Source organism: Camellia sinensis, chromosome 12 (assembly GCF_055761805.1).
Source record: "Camellia sinensis isolate YWXY chromosome 12, ASM5576180v1, whole genome shotgun sequence".
Classification (NCBI taxonomy): domain Eukaryota; kingdom Viridiplantae; phylum Streptophyta; class Magnoliopsida; order Ericales; family Theaceae; genus Camellia; species Camellia sinensis.
In genome coordinates, this window is record NC_138972.1 from 41,981,545 (window position 1) to 42,007,060 (window position 25,516).

The window sequence follows — 25,516 nt, forward strand, 5'->3', positions numbered from 1 at the left end:
ATAATGATGAAAAACTATAATCAATTTTTTATTTTTATTTTTATTTTCTCACTTAAGTGAGAAATCACAGTATTTCTTTTCTCACTCATCCAAACATAGTGTTAAATAAATGTGTAAATTACAAATACATCTCTGGAAATTTGATTAAAATACAAATCGCCCATGTGATTTTGAAAATTACATTTCATCCCTTAAGGCTTCTAATTTCATAACAAATTGTCATTTTTATTAATAAATCATCAAGTCAATTAATAATTTTTAATAATGTTAAATATATGTTTCAATCAATAATTTAGATAATTTTATTATTGTATAGAAGAACAATTATGAATTTCATTTTTTTAGTTAATTCTGTTAAATAAAAAATTCTAATAAGAAAGTATTTGTAATTTTTCAAACCACAAAGAATAATCTATATTTTAAGCAAACCCTTTGTAATTTATCCTAAACAAATTCCTAAAAATTTACATAATTTTTTGGTATTACGATCACACCGGAGCATTTCCCTACTTATACACGCCAAAACTCAACTCTGTTTCATGAGATTCAAAATATATTTACACATTTGACATTGCATTCAGGTTGGTGAAGCAACAGTGAAGAAACAGAGACCGACAATACAATACAATACCACCACCATCATCATCGTCATCATCATCTCCTTCTCTCAGGTGACTCTGAAATTCCTCAAAATAAAACCCTAATACCTATTTATTTTCTTTTCTCCAACCTGTGAACGCAGTCACGCATATCTATGTATGTATATGTTTTTATACGATTGTGTTTTTGTCATTTTTGAATGTTTGTGCTAGCTCTTCAACTTTGACTCATTTGATTCTGGCAATAACATCTTTTTTTAATCAAGAAAATGGTGTATTATTGTAGAGAACTTGGTCACATTGATTGATTTCTTGAAATCTTCATGAACTGAACCCTTTCATGTTTAGAAATTTTTATTTTTATTTTTTATTATTATTAATTTTTATTTTTCAATACAAAGGAAGGATGTATGGCGGAATTTGATAGGTGTAATGATGTTTAACATCAGTATTGGGTATGCATAACTACAGAGTACTCTTGTGATGAGTTTTATAAGTGATATTATGTATTTATTTAGTTCTTTTATCTGGTGAGGATGCGAAATTGGTCTATAAGCTTTTGGTTTTACTGATGTTGATGACAGTTAAGAGTCGAGAATCGTGTCGATTGGTCATGGCAGTTTATAATATGTGTAATTGCATAGAGAATTTTTCTATTGCTAGAGCTTTGATTGTTGGATCTGGGGCTTATTGAAGAGAAATGAGATATTGGAGACATAATTTAATTGGGTTGATTTGGACTTTTGAATCTTTTTGTTTGATTTCTTGGTAGGTCATTTTAAAATCAGTTGTCAACTGAGGTAGCCAGTTTGTTTAAACTGGCAATGTTGCACAATTTTTGTGAACTGGACCATTGAGGTTCAAGTACTGGAACGAGATACTTACTTCTTTTGAAATGCACAACGACAACTTAGATGTTAGTACAAGAATGCACAAGGACACCTTGTGCCATTTCTTGTATCTCTGCTTTACCAAAGGACAGCTTAGAACGAGGTACTAGTTCTGAAATGCACAGGGTAACAACATCCAAAGATACCTTTGAAGTTTCTCTCTTTCCGACCTATGCAATACGATATAGGTTTTTCCTTGAGGTGTCTTAGGTTTTTATGCTCTCTCTCTGCAATGCAGCATGTGGCCAATAGCAAAACTTCGTAGCTATAGAGAATCTCTCTCTCTTTATCGTCCAATAAATAGCACATATTGATAACTTGAAAAGGGGAAAAATGTTTGTTCCAAATTGGTGGTAGGTAGATGTGTGCTGTAGTGATGGATACCTTCAAGTACCTCTTTAAGAGTGGCTAGGGGAGATGTGACATATAGTGTTGATTTTGTTTTGGATTGATTTTGGTGTATCCCTTGAGAAGCATTGGAGATGGTACAAAATCAATAATAGGAGAAAGAAGGCATTGGATGTTGTGCTTCCTTGCTTGATGTGGAGTATTAGGTGCAACAAGAATTGTTTTTGAAGGAGTTGAGGAGATCTTGTACAGATTGAAATATAATTCTGGTATATATAGTTGGCAGGATATGTGGAAAATTTGGTATTACAATTATTATTGATTTGTACAGAAAACAAATCAAACCAAGCCTTGTGACCCAATCAGGTGGGATTTGATTACTTTTTCGTCATTCTGCTTTGTCAAGGGCTATATGCTTGATTAAATTAAATAAATTCACATAATTTTTTTACTATCATGATTCACATCCCATGTAAATTTTAGTTTTTCCCCTCTCCCAACATTTTTATTTTTGGTGATCATATCACTTCTCTTTACCATTGCTTTACAAGTCTTTGTTGTAAATGACTAAACCATCTTAGTTTGTTATCTCTCATCTAGTATTACATAGATTCTTTCATTTCTTTCATAACATTCATGTCTACCATATATGACAAGGGTAAGGGTGTCGGATACTTGTCCGTCACTTGATAATCTTCTATCTTTATATGATGTTTGAAGAAAGAGAAGCTCACATTTGCTAGTAAATAATTTTTTATTGCCTCTTGCATGGATGAGAGATAGAAATTCCATATTTTTCCTAAATTATATTTAATTTCAAATATATTTCTAAACAATTTACATTATCATTTTAGTTGCCCAACATTCTATCCTGTGAAAGATCGTTGACCTTATAGTAACTTTATAAACCTTTTTCCTCAATTTTGTTGATATCCATTGATCACATAATATGCCAACACCCCCTCCACCATCTTTTTTACCTCCCATCACTTGCCAACTACGAAGCACAAACACCTCTCTGGAGGTCACATACATTTGTTTGACACAAACATACTCCAAACATGTGTTGGAAATGCTGGAGAGAGTTGGACATGCTGGTACACTTGGGATACGCTAAGGACATCTTGAAGACAATTTTTTTTTACTAAGATAACATACTATGGCAGATGAATGTGATGAAATCAAATATTTGACATAAAACAAGTATAAAATATTTAAAAATATGACGTATAATAAATATATAAATTTATATGTTTTGCAAATGTCCCCAATGTGACTTGCCATTTTTTGAAAATTTACGTGTTTGTGTGTCTATGTTATGTCCATGTCGTATCATCTGTTCATGTTCATGCTTCTTAGCTTGCCACCATGAAGCATTTGTTTGTCTTCATATTTGCTACTAACTTCTTTTTCTTTCATCCCCTATATTCTTTTAGGCTCCTCTTTTTTCCTTGGAAACATGGCCGCTGCATTTATTGCTCTCCTACTCTTGACGAGCTTGCACTTGCAAATTTGAGCTTTTTACTTTTTATTTTTTATATTTTGATGCATGAACTTGAGCTTTCTTTCTCATTTTTGATGATGCTGGGCGAGTGCTAGTGGGGTGCTTAATCACCTAAAGCAGTAGAAGGTTCCCAACTTCCATCTGCGAATGGAATGTCATTAACTAGGTTTATTAGGCTAGAAAGTCCCACAAGGAAACAGTCCCCTTGTTGAATTGAAGGTTGCCACAATTCTGTAAATTGTTTTTTATGAAAATATCTACGATTGACTATTTGTTATGAGGATCACGAGCTTTGGAAAACAAAGACATGTCTCGTAGAATTGTTTGTTTGTGAAAACAATTTAGAGCAAAAATGATACTTATAGTAGAACACATATAGCGTTTATCTCTCAACGGGAAATTAAGACTATGATGTTGTAGAGACTAAAGGTTTCCCGTTTTGTGTCCACAAGTTATGTTGATAAAACTGAATGTTTGAAGGTCAACCTACAATCAACTCGAATATTGAGAGATATTGCCTAAGGCAAAACTGCCCCACATGTAAATTGAAAGGTGGATAAACTCATTGGATATCATAATCTTTTGCACCATGGAAGCCCTATTTTTTCATTCACAGAGAAATAGAACTTATGTTATGTTGTAACTTGAAGTTTCTATTTTTAGTTTAATAAAAAAAACGTCAATAGTTATGTGATTTAGTATGGAGAGAGAGAGAGAGAACCAAAACCACATGGATAAATTGAGATGGAGGAGGCGGTGAGTGGTTTCTCAGTATCGTGCTTGTTTTGGTGTGTGGAAGATGATTTTCGTTGGGTTTACATAGGGGTGTATATGGCCTTGTGAGGGGTTTGGAGCGGTATTTGTTTAGGAAGGAGTTGGAGAGTTGCATTTTGATGGGAGGATTGTGGTGTATGGGGGGTGACTTTAATGTGGTTTGATGGCCGTTGGAGAGAATAGGTAGTAGTTGTGTGATGGGTTCTATGAGGGCCTTTTCCTCTTTCATTGATGAGTTGCATTAGATTGATTTGCCGTTGCAGGCAGGCAATTATAGTGGTTTGGGGGCTAGGCTTTGTCTCGCATTGATCGTTTTTTGGTGACAAGAGGTTGGGAGGAACATTTTTCGAGGGTAGTCCAGATTTGCCTCTACGACCAGTGTCAGATCATTGGCCTATTCTTCTTGTTAGTAGGGGAATTCAGAGTGGTCCTTCGCCGTTTTTGAGAATATGTGGTTGTAGTTTGAAGGTTTTGTGAACAGGGTAGGTGAGTGGTGTTGGAGTTATGCTGTCTTGGGGTATCTTAGTTGTAAGTTGGTGCAAAAGTTAAAATTGCTTAAGGCAGATTTAAAATAGTGGAATAAGGAGGTGTTTGATCAGTTGGAGGGTCAGAATGCGGGAGTGTTGGTAGAGTTGCACGACTTTGATATCAAAGAAACTGAGGTGGGGTTGTCTAGTGAGGATGTTGTGTGGAAAGAAAAGGTGAGGGGTGATTTTGTTTATATTGCTCGGATGGAAGAAACTAGTTGCTTGCAGAAGTCTAGGTTTATGTGGTTAAAGGAAGGGGATCACAACACTAAAATTTTTCATTGGATGACTAATGTACATAGGGCGGTAAAACAAATAGGGAGGATTCCGGTGGATGGGGTGGAATTTCCTTTGGATGAGGAGATGTGGGCGGGGACTGTGGGCTTTTATTAGAGGTTATTCCGGAAGGTAGGAGGAGTGGCGTCCGGGTTTAGATGGGATGGACGTTGATGTCATTTCAAATCTTGACTGCCTGACGTTAGAGTAGGCATTTTCTGAAGAGGAGGTAGTGGGTGCTCTAAAGAGGATCAGTAGCGAGATGGCTCTTGGGCCCTATGGTTTTACATTGGCTTTTTTCTAGCACTGTTGGGAAGTGGTGTAGGTGGATGTGATGGATACGATGGAGTAGATTTTCTGTTCTGGACAATTTGAGAAGAGCTTTAATGCGACTTTTATTGCTTTGATTCCAAAAAAAGGGAGAGCGAAGGACATTAGGAAGTTCAGGCCTATTAGTTTGTAGGGGAGCATGTACAGGCTTTTAGCTAAAGTTTTGGCTAGTAGGCTTCGACTGGTTCTAAGGTTTGTGGTGTTAGTGTCTCAAAATGTGTTTGTGGGAGGTCGTTTGATTTTGGATGCGGTTTTGGTGGCTAATGAGTATGTTGATTCTCATATTCGGCAAGGGTGACCGGGTGTCATTTGCAAGTTAGATATTGAGAAGGCACATGACAATGTTAGTTGGAAGTTCTTGCTGTCTGTTATGGAGAGGATAGGTTTTGGGCTGATGTGGAGGCGATGGATTCTTTTTTGCATTTTTATTGTGTAGATGTCGGTTTTGGTGAATGAGACATGCTGTGTTACGACCTGAACCCGCCTCTAGAGGTCTAGGTCATGACCGGCCAGTAATCTCGGATTACCTTCGGCCTCAATGACAAAATCAATCATAATATAATAACGGGGCTTAGCGGAAGTAATAATGAAATATAACTAAGTCTATTGGGCAGTGCATACATGCCAAATTCATAAATATTTAAAACTTTAAACTTTATACATGCTTACATACATTACACCAAAGATAGACTTCTTATACAACATTTATCCATAACAAGTTCCAAAATAACAAAAGTAAACAAAACAAAAGAAAGGGTTGACAAAGTTTGACTCCTCTCGAGTCCAAGCACGCCACATCACGGAGGCATTTCAAAAATGGCTTTACAGGAGTAGACTCCAACGCTTAGACTTGACGTTCCACTTGCTCACACATATATATATATATAAGGAAGAGGGGTGAGCTGGAGCCCAGTGAGTAATATCAATATAAAGGTTTTATATGAATGAAGTCCAACTTGATTCGAAAAATATCTTTCATTTTCCCAAAACAATCCATTTCAAAAATCAAAACATTTTGATTGACAATCGTATGTCCAATTATAACAATACCATACGATAACAATAATAATTTAATCGTTATATGTGGTACATCCAATAGAGTAACAATGTAACAATATGCCGAAGCACATAAGACCACTAGGGTCAATCAATAATCCATAATTCAATATGGACCATTAGGTCTAACATCAGAGATCTCTGTGTTTCAATTAATTTAATGAGTCATGGTATGGTTTTCCCTAGGCGAGAGGCCATGGTATTGTTTCCCCCAGGCGAGGGCCTCACTAAAGGATGCCACGATTACAATTTCAAAAAGGACATTCATTCATAGATAACAAAATAAGATTCAAAATATCATTCTTAACCAGTTCAAAATACTTTTCGAACATAGCTTTATAAAGATATTACTCACAGTGGGTTGTATCGATATTAAGGCTCGGGAGTCCACCTACACAATACGCATAACAAAGCACACATTAAAACACATGTTTCAAGCAAATGTTCTACTTAATCTAATCCTCTTTTAATGTGTTTCTAATTCATTTCCTTATGAAGAATGCCTAAACAATGTCTAAGGATGTCTATAAGAGCATGAGGATGAAAGCATGCATACGGGAGTGTATTTCAAAAATGCTAAAAACAGGATAGTTCGCTCGAGTGCACCTTTGGTCGCTTGAGCGGTGTGGCTTGTCTGCAAAAGTACTGGATGGTCGATATCTAGGCTCGATGGTTGCTCGAGCTAATTATGCAAAATGAACTGGGGTCGCTTGAGTGAACCCTTTGTTGCTCGAGCTATCTGTAAAACTCTACAAAACTTTTGGATGCTTGAAATCTAGGCTCGAGCCAATTTTTGGTTGCTCGAGCCATTATGTAATGTTCTGTAAAAGTACAGGTTTCATGCAAAGTGCACTTGAGCGAAGATTTTGTCGCTCGAGCTAATTGGGCGAATTTTAGGTTTTCTAGAATTGCATTTGAAGTTCAAAAGCATGAGTTTCAAGTCCAAAGCTTGCATGGGTAAAGAAAACATGAAGGAACACTTTATAAAACATGAATATTTGATAATTACAAACTATAATTCAAAATCTCTTTCAAATTTTCCAAAACAAAACCCAAAACTTCATAGTTTTGCCATGCATGTAATAAATTCAACATTTTTCCCTTCAAAACATGATCAAATGAGATGAGAAGTGTAAAATAATGAAGAAATTCTCAAAAATAGCAAGTATAGCTTCATGCATGTAAAGATGTTAAAATTGCTGTATTATTGATTGTTGTATTGATCTATATTACAATGATTCATGATTCCTATATATAGAAGAGGGTGAGTGTGTAGTAGGTAAGGAGTAGGTGAAGTGGAGGTGGTAGTGGTGTAGTGGGTTAGGTTTAGTGGAGTAGGTGAGGTGGTAGTGGTGTAGTGGGTTAGGTTTAGTGGAGTAGGTTTAAGTGGGTGAAGTAGGTGGAGAGTAGGTGGATTTTAACAGCCCCCCGCAAACTCAAGGGGGATAGGAACTAACCAACTTGAGTTTGGAGAGAGTAACAAAACAAGAAAATACATAAAAATAAAAGAGGATAAGAGACACTGTATGGTCGTGTCAGACCATTGGTGAAGACACTGGATGGCGGTGTCAGACCGATGTAGAAGACAGTTTATGGGGTCATGTTGGACCGTTGTAGCAGACAATGTTGTGACAGTTGTGGTGACAGTTTACGGAGTCTTGCTGGACCCTTGTAGAAACTAACCGGAATCAATGTCGGGACAGTTTACAGAGTCTTGTCGGACCCATAAAGGAGCTAACCGGAATCAATGTCGGGACAGTTTACAGAGTCTTGTCGGACCCATGAAGGAGCTAACCGGAATTAATGTCGGGACAGTTTACAGAGTCTTGTCGGACCCATAAATGAGCTAACCGGAATCAATGTCGGGACAGTTTATAGAGTCTTGTCGGACCCTTAAAAAGTCGCACCCTTAAAAGGTGTGCCCAATCTTTCAAAAGGCGTGCCATCAAAAGGCGTGCCCAATCCATAAAAAGGCGTGCCATCAAAAGGCGTGCCCATGTTTTCAAAAGGCGTGCCATCAAAAGGTGCGCCAGACACGCGGCGATGCACGTGATCGACAGAACGCGTGTCGGCCTCTTTGTCATGGTCTTTATAAACCGAAGCGGAGGCTGAGGCTTGGAAGCAGAGACAAAAACCTGCTAGAAAAACTCTGAAAAAACTCTTCGTTTTCTGAGAGAGATTTCTGAGAGAGATACTCGGTAACACTCTGTTTTCTGAGAGAGATTTCTGAGAGAGACACTCTGTAACACTCTATTGTCCAGAAAATGGCTTCGTCTTCCCGTGGTCTGCTCACTCTCTTTCCAGACCTTAACGAGTCAACAAGAGAGATAACTGGTGCGGGGGCCAGTGAACCTCAACCAAGCGCCCCAGGGTTTGCTCCGTTGAACTTTCCTATGCGGTCTGTGGAGCAAAAAATGGCAGTGCAAACTGACATTGAAGCCAATCAGTATACTTTGAAGTCCTGTGTGGAGACGATGACGGCAGTCACAAACTTGTCGCACCGGCTGCAGAGTAGGACAAATGAGGTGCAGCATTTAAACGGCCAACTGGCTCTGCTCCAGTGCATGTATAAGGATGCGCGAGCAGAGATAAGTGTGCTGAAGGCGGAAAATAAGGAGCTGAAGCGGAAGGCCACCGTGATGTTCCGATTTGGAGGTCCGCCATATGCTGCAGTGGAGGAGCAGGGGGGAGTGAACGTGCTCGGTGGACGAGGAAGCACGGAGGCAGCACCGTCAAGGACTGTCCAAGACGGAGGCAAGAAGAAGAGACCTGCAGCAGAGTAGAGAAGAAAAATCCCACTGTGGGTGTGGGTGTTTTGTTTTGGTTTGTTTGTTTGTTTGTTTGTTTTTTTTTTTTTTTTTTTTGTGTGTGTTGTTGTAAAATGGTGATCGGGGTGAGCCCCAACATGAATAAAATGAGTGTGGTGTGCAGTTCTTCTTCTTCTGCGTCTTTTTTTTTTTTTTTTTTTTTGTGTTTTGTTTTGTTTTGTTTAAAAATAATAATAAGAATAACATAAAATAGAGAAAGAAAACAGAGAATATTTTTGGGGGGAGGATGTGCAGGCGGTGGAATATATTATAGAGTTTTGGATGAGTGGGTGCAGAGATGAAGATTGGTTTAAAAAAAATAAAAAAGGGGTATGGGTGAGACATAGTGGGAACAAAGAGAAAAAATAAAATAGAGGGTGAGGAACAAGAGGATATGGGATAAAGACCAGAAAAAGTAAAGTAAATAAATAAAAGAAAAAGTAGATCGGCTTAGAGGATGAAGTTTCCGACAGCAAAGGGAATAAAGGTGTAAGGAGAAAAAGGAAAAAATCTGAAGGCAATGATGATGACGAGTGGAGAGGTGAGAGGGAAGATGATAAGGAATTAATTACAAAAGTAAGAAAGGTGCAGAGACCCAAGTACTCTACTAGATCGAAGGACCATGACAAACCCACTAAGGACACAAGAAATAATATACATTCTGTCCAAAAGCAAACTATCGGTGCTGATGATGCATCTCTTCATCACACTACCTCCTATCGATTTCTCCGATAGCGAAACCAATCCTCCCATGGCAGCAATGCTGCTTGCAACAGCACCACCATCACTGGCACCAATGTAAAGACCCCGGCTCCCAGTAGCAACAATGCTGTGTTTCTTCTCCTCTGTACTGGTCATAACAGACGGAAATACATCCATCAGCTGAGGGTTGGTCTGGCTAGAACTGATGAGCAGACGCAGAGTTTCTCTTGCACCCTTTTCAACAACAGAATCAGATTCTGGAATCAATGGATTCACAAGTTTTGGGTGTAACGGTGGAATGCTGGTCGAGATAGCAGGACCTGCACTCACAAGGTAGCCTTGGCCGGAGGAACAAACATCAATGACTGGAATATGAACAATAGGGTCACACATTAGAGGTGTGAATGTTAGGATCTGGGGTGAACTTGATCTAGATAGTGGCAACCTGACCAGTGGCTCAGGCAGCAACGTTGGAAAATCCATAGGGGGAAGATCAGACACATTAAGTGGTGATATTGGTGTCAACACACTAGAAGACCTTGTAGCTGGTAGTAAAGAAGAAAGTGGAGGTAAGGATAGTGATTCAGTGAATGACATAGGCAGTTGTGGAGGTTTGAATTGGTTGAGCTCCGGCGGGCAGTCAAGGCAAGGTTGCCGCCCGCCGGAAGGCGAAGAACACCAAGATCTTTAACCTTGCTCTGATACCATGTTAAAATTGCTGTATTATTGATTGTTGTATTGATCTATATTACAATGATTCATGATTCCTATATATAGAAGAGGGTGAGTGTGTAGTAGGTAAGGAGTAGGTGAAGTGGAGGTGGTAGTGGTGTAGTGGGTTAGGTTTAGTGGAGTAGGTGAGGTGGTAGTGGTGTAGTGGGTTAGGTTTAGTGGAGTAGGTTTAAGTGGGTGAAGTAGGTGGAGAGTAGGTGGATTTTAACAAAAGATTTTGGTGGAAATCAAACTTAAAGATGATGAATTATGCATGCATGTCCTAATTTAGCTCTTGTTTACTAAATTCAAAGTAATCCTAGCATTTCTTTAACAATTTTATGCAAATGATCCTACAACCTCATGAATTCAACTTCTACAAGGATTATCTACAAGGATTATAGGTGAGATTCTTACCTAGAGCTTAAATTTAGGTATAGATTTGCTTAATTCTTCAATACTTCTTCAATTCTCCACAATTCTCTTTCTCTCTCTCTCTACAAATGTTGCTTTCCCTCTCTTTCTAATTTTCAGCCTATTTTTGATGAGGAATGAGCTCTTAAACATGTTTCTAACATATATATATGGTTGGATTAAGTTAAGTTAATCAAATGAGATTACGGCTAATTAATTAACCTTAATTCTAATTAATTCTAATCAAGTGTAATTGATTTAATTTAATTATTTTGATCCAAATCAAATTTTAATCAAACTTGCCATATGGTTTTAAGGCCTCGTTTGGCAACCGAATTTTTTAGTCAAAAAGTTATTAAATTAGCCAAAAAGCCAATAACCCATACCAAAAAGTCAAAGATTCTCTTTTCTCTCTACTTTTTGCAAATCTTTTCGTAAAAAGCCAAAAAGTCATCCCAAACATACTAGTTTTTTTTAACTCATATTTTAGCCAAATAACCAAAAAGTTACTAAATTAACCTGTTCCCAAACGGGGCCTAAATATTCCAACTAACCTATTGAACTAGTCAATTTTGGTTTCTGAATCTGTTTAGGCTTTCAATTTCGAATTCAAAGTAAGCAATTAAACAGATATCCCATGAACAAACAGATAAGCACAAAATTAACACATAATCATGCAATTATGCTCAATAAAATAATACGTAAAAATAATATGTGTCGAGGTCATCACATGCTGGTTTCTTCCAGACTTTTCGAGGTTTGTGTCAAGGTGACCCGTTGCCTCCTTTGCTTTTTATTTTGGTGATGGAGGTATTGCATAGGTTGTCTCGAGCCATGCAAGGTTGTTTGTTGGAAGGTTTTGCAATGGGATCTGGGACTACGGAACCGTTTGTTATCTTCTACCTCTTGTATGCTGATGATGCTCTTATTTTCTGTGGGGCTAATTTAGAGTAGTTGAGCCATTTGAGATGTGTTTTGTTATGTTTTGAGGTAGTCTTGGGGCTTAGGGTAAACTTGGCAAAGTCAGAATTGATTTCGTTAGGGGATGTGAAGCGGCTTCCTACTTTGGCAACTATTTTGGGGTGCAAGGCTTTACCAGTGTTTTATTTGGGTTTGCCCTTGGGTGCCCCTTTTAAGGGAGTTTTTTTGATAAGTCATCTTTCTAAGAGTTTTATTCCATCCAACCCATATTCTTTTTGACTATTTCATTAGATCCTATTTGAGGCAAGAAGACCGAAACACCCCCAATCTCTCCTACCCTTATTAATGTTGATATTTATTGTCATTATATTTTGATAGTTCCCAAGATGTTGACTATCAATATATTCATATTAATTTGAAATGAATTTTTGTCATTATGTTGTCAATTACATGATGTGAATATTCACATCATGTAATTGAAATGAATATTCACATCATTATATTCACATTAATTTGAAATGAAATTTTCTCATTGTGTTGTCAACTACATGATGTGGATATTCATACTAAAACATACGAATGTGAACGTTCACATCACTACATGTTGTGAATAAGAATACGTTGTCAATTAAAAATATAACATGTTGTGAACGTTCACATCACTACATTAGATGAGAGAGAATTTTTGAAAAAGTGTTGTGAGCATTCACATCAGATGAAAGTGAATGTTTACATTATTTTTAATGTGTTGTCAATTAAAAATAAGAAGGTTCACATGTTGTGAACGTTTATATCACTACATTAGATGAGAGAGAATTTTTCGGAAATGTGTTGTGAACATTCACATCAGATGAGAGAGAATATTCACATTATTTTTGATGTGTTGTCAATTAAAAATATATTCACATTATATAATAAATATTAAATATCAACATTAAATATCAATATTAAATATAAGGGTAAGTGGGTTAAAAAATAGTGCAAATCAAGAAAAAAGACTTTATGGAATAAAAGTATAAATACGTGGGACTAAGTGGGTTAAAAAATTCCTTCATGGATTTCTTGGGTTAGAATACTTCCAAATGGGATTTATCAATAAAAATCCCTGGCAAAAGGAGTGTGGGATGGTGTGGTGGAAAGGGTTAAGCAGTGGTTGACAGGGTGGAAATGACAATATTTATCTAAGGGAGGGAGCATGATTTTGATCAAGAGTGTTTTGGGGAGTATTCCGACTTATTTCATATCAGTGCATGTGATGCTAGTATCAGTGGCATACTAGTTGGAAAAGTTGCAACATGATTTTTTATGGAGAGAGACTGGGGGGAGGGGGAGGGGGAGGGGGGGAGTTCAAGCATCATTTGGTGAATTGCGATCGGATTTGTCGGTCAAAGGAGGTGGGGGGCTTAGGGGTATGGAGGTTGTTGACTTTTGATTTGGCTTTGTTGGAGAAGTGGCTTTAGAGGTTTGCGTGGGAAAAGGGGAGCGACTGTGGCGTCAGGTGGTGGTTATTAAGTATCGGGTGGGCTAGGGGGAGTGGAGTATAGGCGATGTGGGAGGTACTCATGGTTGTGGTTTGTGGAAAGGGATATGGCTAGGTAGGGGGGAGTTTTGGGAGAAGGTTTTATTTTAAGAGGGGTCAGGGGAAAGGGTGTGGTTTTAGCGGGATCAGTGGTGTGGTGAGGTTTCTTTGTAGTTTCGTTTTTTGTTGATTTTCTGTATTACTGTTGATCAGGACGTTGTGGTGCCGTCTTATCTGGGTGGGGTTGAAGATGCGGTGACTTGGGATATTACATTACACTAGCATGTTCAAGATTCAGAGGTTAGGCAACTGGTGGATTTATTGAATTTCTTGTTCGGGGTGTCGGGAGAGGGGGGGGGGGGTTGTGGGTTCAAATGCGAAAGGTGTTTTCTTGGTTTCTACTTTCTAGCAGGCTTTGTTTGGTGGTGTGGAGGGGGAGTTTCCTTCGCGTCCTGTTAAGGTGGCGTTTTTTGTGTGGACAACAACTTTTGATTGGATTCTACCTATTGATAATTTGGTTTGCCATTGTCATATTCTGGTAAACTAGTGTTATATGTGCTATGGTAATCCGGAGTCTGTGGATCACTTGCTTCTCCATTGTCCTGTGGCTTATCGTTTGTGGGAGCTTATCTTCTCTACTTTTGGCGTTGGGAGGCGGCAAAAGGCTTGGGCCATGGCCCCTTTGTGCTTAATGTGGCTGGTTTGGTTAGAATGGAATTGCCATATTTTTTAGGGGGTTAACTTAGTCTGTCTCGTGGTTTGAGAATAGGTTTTTTTTGTAGTTTTGTATAGTTGGGTTACAGGGAGGGTGGATCCGAATTTGTTTGTTTTTTTGGATTTCTTGGACGATTTGATTGGTTAGGTAGTCTTTCCCCTTTCCAGGGGGTAGCGTCATCTAGATGTTGTGAGCAATAAACTTTATTTGTTAAAAAAAAAAAGAAAAAAAAAAGACCCACATGGCTCAATACAAATTTCTTTTTGTAGCTAACGTAAGTGGGTTAGGGTTGCATGTTAGTCCAAAACCACATGGCTCTTAACACTATTTTAATGGTCTAGGAGGTAAATTGCTAAAGGAGTGAACCACAACGAGTAAAGATGATTTCAATACATGTATGGTTATAAAAACTTCCTCAAATATATTTTCTCCCTCTAGGGGCGGAACTAGAATTTTATATTGGGGGGTTCCAAGCGGTGTTTCCTTTTAAAATAGGTCAGGAGGTAAAGTGTTAAAGGAATGAACCACAAGGAGTAAAGAATGATTTCAAAAAACTTCCTCAAATATATTTTCTCCATCTAGGGGTGGAACTAGAATTTTATATTGGGGGGTGCAAGCGGTGTTTTAGTTGGGTAATGGGAAAGGTAGAGCTGGATATGTTTTATTTTCTTGTTTTTTTGGATGATTTGATTGGTTAGGTTGCTTCTTCCCCTTCGGGGGCTCATTCTTTGTATTCTTGTACATCACCTTGATGCTCATTTTCTCAATAATATGGTCTTTTATTTATCGAAAAAAAAACCCAATTCACATTATCAAAAATAAATTCTGTATTTTGGAGGGTCTCGGTTTTAAAAAAAAAATGATAGTTTGTTTTTCTATTTTTAAATTTATTTGGCGGAATGATTGAAGAATGTCATTTTTGGAGCTTGAATGTAGAATATGTTGTTATGTGCACCATTTCAAATGCTATGGTAAGCCCACTATACAAAATTGAGTTTTTTTGGGGGGTGGCATAGGAAAGGCATCATCAACTTTCAAACCATAGGTATTAGTTAAGTATATATAGATTTCTTTCAAAGTGGGGTGTCATTGCACCCCCTTGGTGCAAACATGGTTCTGCCTCTAGCTCCCACCAAATGCATTGCATCAACCATATAAGCAAATCACTGTTATTTTCTTCTTCAATCTTTTCATTTGGCATCCTCCAAATAAGCACTGTCCAGGATGACCCAACTAATGCCAAAAATAACGAACAAAATTCCATAGCTTCCTATCTACATTGCAATGCAAGAGAAGGTGATCAAAACATTCCTTAGCGCTCTTCCCCATTTAATGTTTAGGATGCACAATCCAAGGCTACAATCTATACAGAGAAAGCCATCTTAGTGGTGGGCCCCCTTCCAAATAATCTTTCATGGAAATGTCTACTTGTACCACCTGGTCTACCTCTAAGGCATAATGGAAAGATTTAATAGAAAATTTTCTTTTCTTTCCTTTCTAGAGCATCCTATCCCCCTCCCTCTATGAAATCTCTGCCTTTTACAAATCAACAAAAAACGTATCAACTGTGTCCAGCTCCCTGTCTTTAATTGGCTTAATTATTGAGGCTCCTAAGCAATCCTTGATTTCCTTTGCTACCATGGCATTTTTATTCGCAATAGAATGCAAATCCAAAATCACCTTTGAAAATGGTGCCCTTATTATACTACACATCTTTTAGAATCTACCTCTCCTTCCATTGCTAATGGGAAAAAAGAAAAAGAAAAACAAGCATAACAAACTTGAAGAACTCCTACCATCCTCTCATAATCATCTACCTCATAAAATTCCCTAGCCTCCTTGGAGGTCTAACCACTAGTCTTGTAGCCATATTTATATATCAAAATTTAAATAATATCTTTCATGTCTTCTCCATAAACCATCTTCATCACGACATATCTTCACCACCACTTGCCTAAAGGTGCTTGATTAAACAGTCTAAATTGCCTGATGCCTTAACCTCCCTCTTTTAAAAGAGAGTACACAGAATCCTAATCAAAATATTTAATAATACAATTCTAAATTGAGGTGGCTTTAAAAGAAGAGGAAGCAATGAATAAGCAGTTGGAAAAGAACTCACTGAATCCCGTTGTTGGATAGCTTCATATACATAATTGAGCCCATTTCCTAACAACTTCAGCTTTTGGGACTAGTGGTGATCTAAAATGGTGTTAGAGCTGAGGTTGGGGGAGGTTTTGGGTTCAAATGTCTCTGTTTGCATTTGTTCCCCGATAGCATTTTTGCTTCTCTCTATGTAGTCTCTTTACATCTCCATGTGCAAGGCATAGTTGCATGTGAGGGAGGGTTTTGGATAATTTGATATATATTGTTGGACCTATTTTTTAATAGGTTAAGCTTCTAGGACTAATGTTAATCTAACACCATATGGTCACCAATTCTTGACCATTCCTTACCTCCCATATTGGGATGAGCTCGCTTTTCCTTACATTCAATCGTAAACTTGAAACTGACTTGAAGCAGATGAGAAATGCACTCTAGATGTCTTAACTACTATTCGTCTGCGAAGAGAAGATGAAAAACTGACAAATTATGCCCCTACCTTGCAAACCTCAAACCATCTAGTTATACCTCCCTACACTATCATCCTACTCAATGTCTCCAATGTGATGAATTAAAAGGAGACAGTGGATCATCTTGCCACGACCATTTTGAGCTAGAAAAGAAACCCATGGGACAGCCATTCTCTAATACTGAAAACTTCATAGTACAAATGCAAAAGCATATCCATTTCCACCACTGGTTCCCAAAGATCATTTGTTCCAACTGACATGTACAAAAGACCCAATTAAAGAAACATATACCTGGTGCAGGCCGGCTGGCAAAATCAGTATTAATGAAGAAAGAATAAACCACACCAAAAATAAAAAAACCCCTAAATTCTCAAAACAAAAATCCTCAATTTCAATTCATTGAAAGCTGAATAATCCTCCTACAAATGGCCTATTTGTAGGCACCCAAAAAACTCTAATTAAGAGTTTCCAAACTAAAAGCTTCCTAATTAAATACTAAATAAAATAAAAGCTTCCTAATTAAATGCTAAATGAAATTATAAAATCTTTGAAATACTAAGTAAGAAACTATAATAAAAATCTTCATCTGATTCCTTTTGTGTCTGATCAACTACTTTTCAATATCCGTTTTGCAAATCACATTAGGAGTGCCACTAACGGATCTGCTAAAGAAAACGACTTCTTTTGCCACAAGGTTAGCATCTAGAATTTGCTATCCTCCTACAAAGTAATCTGGGAGTCGGACATGACACTGCTAACCAACCAACACAACCTCAAGGTCAATCTTATCTACTAATTTGTAAATAAAACCACAAGTCTGACTTTTTAATCGAGTCACTGATACCATTCTGGTCTTTGAATTGAATAGTAAACTGTTTCCTTGTCCATTACATTCCGGTCTTATATTCAGGCACCATTTTGTTTTGGATTGAACAGTTGAAGATTTCAGTATGCTTAATTCATCAGAGGGCCTGAGAAAAGGAGAATAAGTTCTGATCGTTAATATTCTCAAAGGCTTAATGCTTCTCATTGCCCATTATTGCTTGTAATTAGTGTGATAGCAGTGTCCTGTTCTTCCTAAACCATTAATGTTTAGGCTATGCTTTTTGTTTTGTGAACTTTGGTGCTTCTTGCTTGGATGTTTTATTTATCTAGGCTCCAAGTTTTAGTTCCATTTGTTATTTTGAAATTAATTATGCACACACAAAATCTTACATCAATTATTGTTCAATTTTCTTAGAAGAGTTGCAGAACGTTCCTCTTTCTTCTAGTAGAAAATTTTAGGGTAAATTACAAATACACCCCCTGGGTTTGCTTAAAATACAAATCCCCCCCCCCCCCCCCCCCCGCGCGGGTGGTTCTAGAAATTACATTTTGTCCCTTAAAGTTTCTAATTTCATAAAGTTGAAGATTAAAGTGTGTAGAGATTGAGGTTTAAGTGTAAGTTTTTTGAAGAATCTGTATATTCAATTGTGCCATAATACAAAGAATACATCTGATTATATAGTAATCCTAACCCTAAGACTAAAAAGGAAAAGGAAACACTACCATATAGGAAAAGGAAACACTGCCATATATATACACAATGTACACTACCATATATATAAACCTAACCTAATATTCTCACATCCCTGCTCAAACTCAAGGTGTTTTAGTAGAAAACACTAAGAGTTTGCCAAGAAGAAACTGAAACCGAGTAGTGGTGTGAGTCTTGGTAAAGAAGTCAGCAAGTTGTAGAGCCAAAGAGATGAAAGGAAGCGAGATAGAGCCAGGTTGCAGATTCTGACGGACCGAGTGACAATCAATCTCAATGTGCTTTGTTCGCTCATGGAAGACAGTGTTATGGGCAATCTGAATAGCACTACGTACGGTTATCACAATAGAGGGAGGCCAGGGAAGACTGAGGGACGCCCAAGTCAGACGGAAGATAACGAAACCAGACAACTTTAGCAGTAGCATGAGCCATAGCACGGTACTCGGTTTTGGCAATAGAATAGGCAACAACAGTTTGTTTCTTGTTTTTCCAAGAAATCAAGGAATCGCCAAGAAACATACAGAAACTAGAAGTGGACTTACGATCTGTAACATCACCAGCCCAATCAACATCAGTATAGGCTACTAAAGCCAAGGAAGAAGTAGAGGACAATAGTAAACCTTAAAATATAGTACTCCGAAGATAGCAAAGAATCTGAACCAAAGCAGCCTAATGTGTAGAATGAGAAGTAAAAACGAACTGACTAACTACATGAACAACATAGGCAAGATCAGGGCGAGTGACCGTCAGATAGACTAAGCAACCCACAAGCTCTTGATATAAAGTAGGATAAGGAAGAGAAACACTATCAGTATTGTTAAGTTTCACATTAAGCTCAATTGGGGTATCAACAATCTTAGTGTCAGTAAGACTAGCACAGTGAATAACTTCATTAGCATACTTGGCTTGAGATAGAAAGTAGCTCTTGGGAGAAAAGCCACCTCAATACCAAGAAAGTACCGTAATGGGCCCAAATCCTTCATTTCGAAGGTACGGAAGAGATGCTGCTTGACCTCAGAGATAGCAGAAGAATCAGAGCCAGTAATAATCATATCATCCACATACAGTAATAAGGCAACAAAACCAGCAGAGGTGTGGAGGAGAAACAAAACAGAGTCCTGGGTAGAAGGATGAAACGAAAGCTCAGTAATAGCAGTCTGAAAGCGATCATATCAAGCACGAGGAGATTGCTTCAGACCTTATAGAGCACGCCGAAGATGACAAACCTGTCCAGAGGAATGGTGAAGGCCAAGGGGAGGACACATGTAAACCTCCTCAGCGAGATGACCATTAAGAAAAGTATTCTTAACATCCATCTGATAAAGAGGCCAATGTCGAGCAGCAGCGACAAATATTAAAGTACCGACAGTAGTTATCTTGGTAACAGGGGCAAATGTCTCATCATGATCAATATCATACTCCTGTGAAAAACCCTTGGCAACTAGGCGAGCCTTGTAGCACTCAAGAGAACCATCAGAATGAGTGTTGACTTTGTGGACCCATTTGCAACCAACCAGATTCTTACCAGCAAGCAAAGGAACCAACCCCCAAGTACTAGTTTTCTACAAGCAGACAACCCATCCTCCATAACTTGAATCCAATGAGGATCCTGATAGGCCTCCTTGTAAGACTGAGGTTCTCAAAAAGAACGAATAACAGACAAAAACCAAGCTGTCTCAAAAAGATGACGGTGTTTACGTGCAGTTCGACCATTTTGGACAGGTGTATCAGTACAGGAAGTTTGGTGAATGGTACCCAAATTGGCCAAATATTCGCAGAACTTAGTTTTAAAGTATTCCCCGCCCAAGTCGGACCGCAATAATTTAATAGTAGGCCTAAATTGTGTAGTAATCATAGACTGAAAAGTACGGTATATTTGGTAGAAGTCAGACTTATGAGTCATAAGATAACTTAAGTGTAATGGGTGTAGTCATCAACAAATGAAACATAGTATGCAGAAACCCTTTTAGTGAGAACAGGAGAAGGGCCTCAAAAATTAGTATGGACTAAAGAAAATGGTGTATCAGATATAGAAAGTACTTTTATGAAAAGGTAAGGCTGTCATTTTGGCAAGGTTTCACCCTTGACACTCAGTAAGTTCACTAGGAGAAACTTTATCTAATATACCTGACTGAGTTAAATATTGCAAGCGGTCAGCAGACAAATGTCCTAATCTAGAATGTCACAGGTAGAAAGGATTGGACAGAGAATTTAATTGAAAAGAGGAAAAGGTAGTTGGAGAAGTTGTCATACGCAAATGCAAGCTCTCCATCCCATAGAGGTCTCCAATTCTACGGTCGGTCCCAATCTGTTGCTTGGACATTCGATCCTGCACAGAGCAAAGAAAAGAAGAAAAGATAACATCAAAAGTGGAGGCATCAAGCTGACTGATAGATAATTGAGAAACATAAAGGACAGATGAAATAGAGATAGCAAATATAGAAGACGGTAGAACAGACCCAACATATATTACAGACATACTAGACCCATTAGTAGTGTTAACAGTAATAGGAAAGGGAGGGGGAATACAATTTTGAAGTAAGGAGAGATGAAGAGTCATATGATGAGAAGCACCAGAGTCAAAAATCTAGACAGATGAAGAGATACCTGACAAAGACCCAAGCAAACTTGAATGAAGAGAGGAAACAATTGAAGCAGACGCGGAGGGTTGGGAGGTAGACAGTATATACTGAAGTTAACTAATCTGAGCACTCGAGGAATCGAAGTCAGGATTAGGAGTTGGAGCAGATGCAGTGAACTAACGGAAGGACGAAAAGTACTCAGATGAGAAGCTCGGGACTGGGCTTGAGACTGCTGAGAAGACGTGGTAGGCTTCTTGGGACAGTGATACTTCTAATGGCCCTTCTGATGACAGAAAGCATACTCATAAGAAGCGAGAGACATCATAATAACCAGAAATTTAAGCGGTTTAAGTAGAGTAAATCTAAAATAGAACCAAAAGAACCAAACCAAGGGTCGAAGAGTAATAACCAAAAATTTAAGGGGTTCAAGTGTAATAAACTCAAAATAGACCAAAAACAGCCAAACTAGAGATCCAATGACCCGAAAACCAGGTGCCTCGATGAACCAACTTCACAACCAATCTTCACGAGCAGACATGCAAAGAGAATGAAGAAGAACTAGCCAGAGAACTAGACGTCGAAGCAGAGAGAGACAAGGCAGCTTGACGTCACGATGACCCAACCTCGCGAGTCGAGAGATGACGACGACCCAACTTCACATGTCCAGCGACAGCCTGATGTTGCGATTTTGAAACCAGAGAGATTGGGACTCAGAGCATTGAGAGAAATCATGAACAACCATCTAGGGTTTTCGCGAATGGGTTGTGAGCCAGAGGAGATGATGAATCAGTAATCAAATGCGATGGAGGAGAAGCCCACGAACAGAGGAGACGAAGCAACCAGATGGGTCTCTCAAACCAACTGAACCAGACAACCCAACTAGATGGGTCGAATGAATGAACTCAGATGGGTCGAACAAGTTAGATGAATAAAAAAACTCAATGAGTCATGATGAATAGAAGCAACGAATAGATGGGATGAACCAATAGGTTGAATCCCGACGAAATCACCACCTAATGCACCAAGACAACAAATAAACACCAAAGAAGGCCTGAGAAGGCTTAGTTGGCACCTATAGATTAGGTTTCAACAACCAAAAACAGCCCACAATTGCTGGAGTCACAGATCAGAAAACAGGCCACTATATTACCGAAAAACATTCAAAAATCATAAACTCACATCAATGCCTCCCATTAATTTTGTAAAAATAACCATAATTACCAAGAGAAAATTTCAAACCAGACCAGAGAGTCCTGAAGCACGATGTCTGTACGGACTTGATATCAGCACGCCATCTTTACCTTGCAAAGATCTCACGAGTTTATAGAAGGATTGTTTAAGTAGAATCTTATGCTTTGATACCAAGTTGAAGATTAAAGTGTGTAGAGATTAAGATTTAAGATGAGAGAGACAAAGAGAGAGAGAGAGAGAGAGAGAGAGAGAGAGAGAGAGTAGACTATCGGTAGTAATAGGGTTTGATAAAAATTAAATCAACCCTTCACCTCAACACTTTATATATATTTAACTCAAGTCTTACATTATGACTCTAATACCCCTCATTATATAAATAATAACACAACTATTTTAACACATAACAAATAACCCCTTTTATTAATAAATCATCAAATCAATTAACAACTTTCAATGATGTCAAAAATATATTTCAATTAATAATTCAGGTAATTTTATTATTGTATAAGAGAGCAGTTAGGAATTTTATTTTTTTAGTTAATTTTGTTAAATAAAATATTATGGCAAGCGGGTAATTGTAATTTTCCAAACTATAGGGGCAATCCATATTTTAAGCAAACCTTAGGGGGTGTATTTGTAATTTGTCCAAAAATGTACAAGGACAAGTGTATTGTCACAGTTTTGTGAAGGGTAATTCTATTTACACACCACCAAATATCTCAATACACACCATTTCTATAATTTTTTAAATTTCAATTTTGATCTTTAATAAAATTACCTTTTTGTATAAACCACTCCACCATTATCTCGAGCCACGCTATCACAGCCACTAGCCTTCGCCACCTCCGTTGGCTGCTGCCATCACCAGAAGCCACCACCGCCACACCATTGCGACCCACCAACAATCGTAAACCTCACTCCTGCAGTCCCTTTCTTTCCATAGCACACCACGAAGAGAGAGAGAGAGTGAGAGTGAGAGTGAGAGAGAGAGAGAGAGAGAGAGAGAGAGAGAGATTTGGGTTTTTCCAAGCAACGCTACCCTCTTCTAGCAAGCAACGCTAGCTGCGATAGTCATGGGCAGCGCAGCAGCGGTGGCGGCGATGGTGATCGCGATTTTTGGTGTGGCGGACGGCTACGATTTTTGGTAATGGCGATGGTATGGTGGCAGCGGTGGCTATTTCTGGTGATGGCGATGGTAGGGCGGTGGTGGCGTCGATTTTTGGTAATGGCAGACGTTGGTGGTAGTTCGTGATGGTGGTATTTGAAGAGAAGAAGAAAAAAGTGGGGGCTGAGAGTGGAAAGGGAGGAGAATGGCTGGGAGGGGAATTGCAGCGGTGGCGATTTCTGGTGACGGCAGTGGTTGATGGCGTGACAACGACGGTGGTGGGTGAAGTTACGGTTAGGGTTAGGGTTGGAATTGGGGAAGATATGGATATTTTAGGAATATTTGAAAATAAATCGTGTGCATTGATTAACGTTGGCTAGCGTTGTAAATAGAGATATGGATCTACTTAATTTGACTAACGAAATGACCTTTGATAAAGCCACATGGAGGAGGAGGATTCATGTAGCCAACCCCATTTGATGGGACTTAAGGCTTGGCTTGATTTGGTTTGGTTTGGTTTGGTTTAGATTGTGTGCAATGAGTAAAAAACATAAAATTAAAATTGTGTGGTGTGCACTTAGTAAGTGGTGTGTAAATAGAATCACTCTTTTGTGAAACTTCAAATCTATCATAGAGTACGGTTGGATCTCTGATGATATTGATTTTCTAAAGTTCCATTTATTGTTTTTAGCTTATCCTAGTGTTTTGTTTGTTTATTCAATAAAACTATTCTCTTTTCTGTTCTTTCTTTCTTCTTTTTTTTTTTTTTGTTCCTTCCTTCGGTTGCAGTTGCTTACTAGGTCTCAGTTTCTATGCGATATGTGAATATACAAAACTGCATAAAGAAAACAACCTAAGAGGGCATGTTTAAAATTTCATTTGATTGATGATTATGGTTCATAGAGGACTTATGATATGCTTCAAGCAATCTCTGCTTCTTTTTTTGGCTTTCACTGTTATGCAATATTGCTATGGCCAGCGAACTGAGTGTCAATAAGAGCAATCTATACCTTGCTACAAATGCCCTTTTAAGTCGATTCAAGACTCACGAAAATGTTGAATTTTTGTGATTGGAGGTCATTTAACTGACTCCAAACCTTTTATACAAGGTAAAGCTTGCTGATGACATGTTCCATTGTGTCTGATCGTTGAGTGAGAAGGGTTGAGAAGTGGTAGTGTTGTAGCCCATGTTAGATCACCAGTTATCTCAAAAGCTTAAGCTGTCACACAATCGGTCCAACAATGTGTATCAAGCTATCAAAAACCCTTCCTTACGTGCAACCCCATCTTGAGCATTGAGGTGCAAATAGACATACATAGAGAGAAGCATAATGCAAATAAGGAACGAATGCAAACGGAGAGAAGGATCTCTACCTTTTCAATTGAATAATAGGCAGATAGCATGAGTTGGTTAATGTTTCAAGTACATATAATCAATCATTAGCTCATGAAGATGCCCAGCACCTAGTTCTCTGCAGTTTCAAAATTTTTGTGAAGTTCCCCTTGTTAATTCACATGTTAGTTTTTTTTTTCCCCCCCCCCTTCAAATTCATAGAGAATCAACCCCACTGTAATAAATATGTGAACTTGATCCTGCTGCCAGATTTCAAAGCCACATCTGTGTCCAAATTTTTAGTAATTCCAAGTCTTATTAGATTCAAGAGGATTCAAGGGAAAGATCAGTTATAACTTATATATTGTTATATAAGGCTGTTTTTAATGTTTTCTCATGCTGTAATTTCTTCCTAGCATTGAATTTGTTTGAACTTTGAATGCACCAGATATGAATGAGACCAGCACACGAAATGAAGTTGTTGAATCTGCTCAAACTGAGGCTAAACTGAAGGATGACCCCAAACAACACCGAGGTTCTCTAGAAACCACAGCAAAAACTAACATTGGTGATTGCAAAGGTGTGGCAAATGTCTCACAGGATGCAGTTCAGGCAGACATAAATGCTTCTGGTGAGGTAAACATGGAGGCTTCCATATCATCTGATGACGTTATACGGGCTGGTGGATTTGGAGCTAGAGATGACATTGGTAGTTTTCTTCCAGTTGCAAGTGACTCCACTGACTTTGAAGCTTCTCTTCGTGATGCTCGAGACTATGAGGATCCACAGGAAGAAATATGCAGACCAGGTCTTGGATTTACAAAAGCTACAAAGTAAGATTAATTTTGTTTTTAATACCCCATGGAGTTCTTGTGATTCACTCTTGTAGCTGTAGCATGTGCTGGCTTCTCAGATTCTGTGTCATGTTAATAATGTGTGGTTCAGATTTATTTCAATTTGAAAAATTTCGTCTCTCTGTTAGCAGTTATTTGGTATCTTAATGGAAGAGATGGTATCACTATTTTCAAATTTACTGTAGCTATTTGGATCGGGCATCGCAATATTAAGACATATTTTAAGGCCATCCTATTGCAGGCCCTTTGTACAA

At 38.2% G+C, this 25,516-nt stretch overlaps 1 non-coding gene across 1 annotated transcript; it reads left to right on the plus strand.

The window, feature by feature from the left end:
• Nucleotides 1–495: 495 nt before the first annotated feature.
• Nucleotides 496–25,516, plus strand: LOC114286667 (uncharacterized). The gene is made up of 2 exons (XR_014346239.1): nucleotides 496–671; nucleotides 24,857–25,516. It is a non-coding gene; the product is annotated as an uncharacterized LOC114286667 (transcript).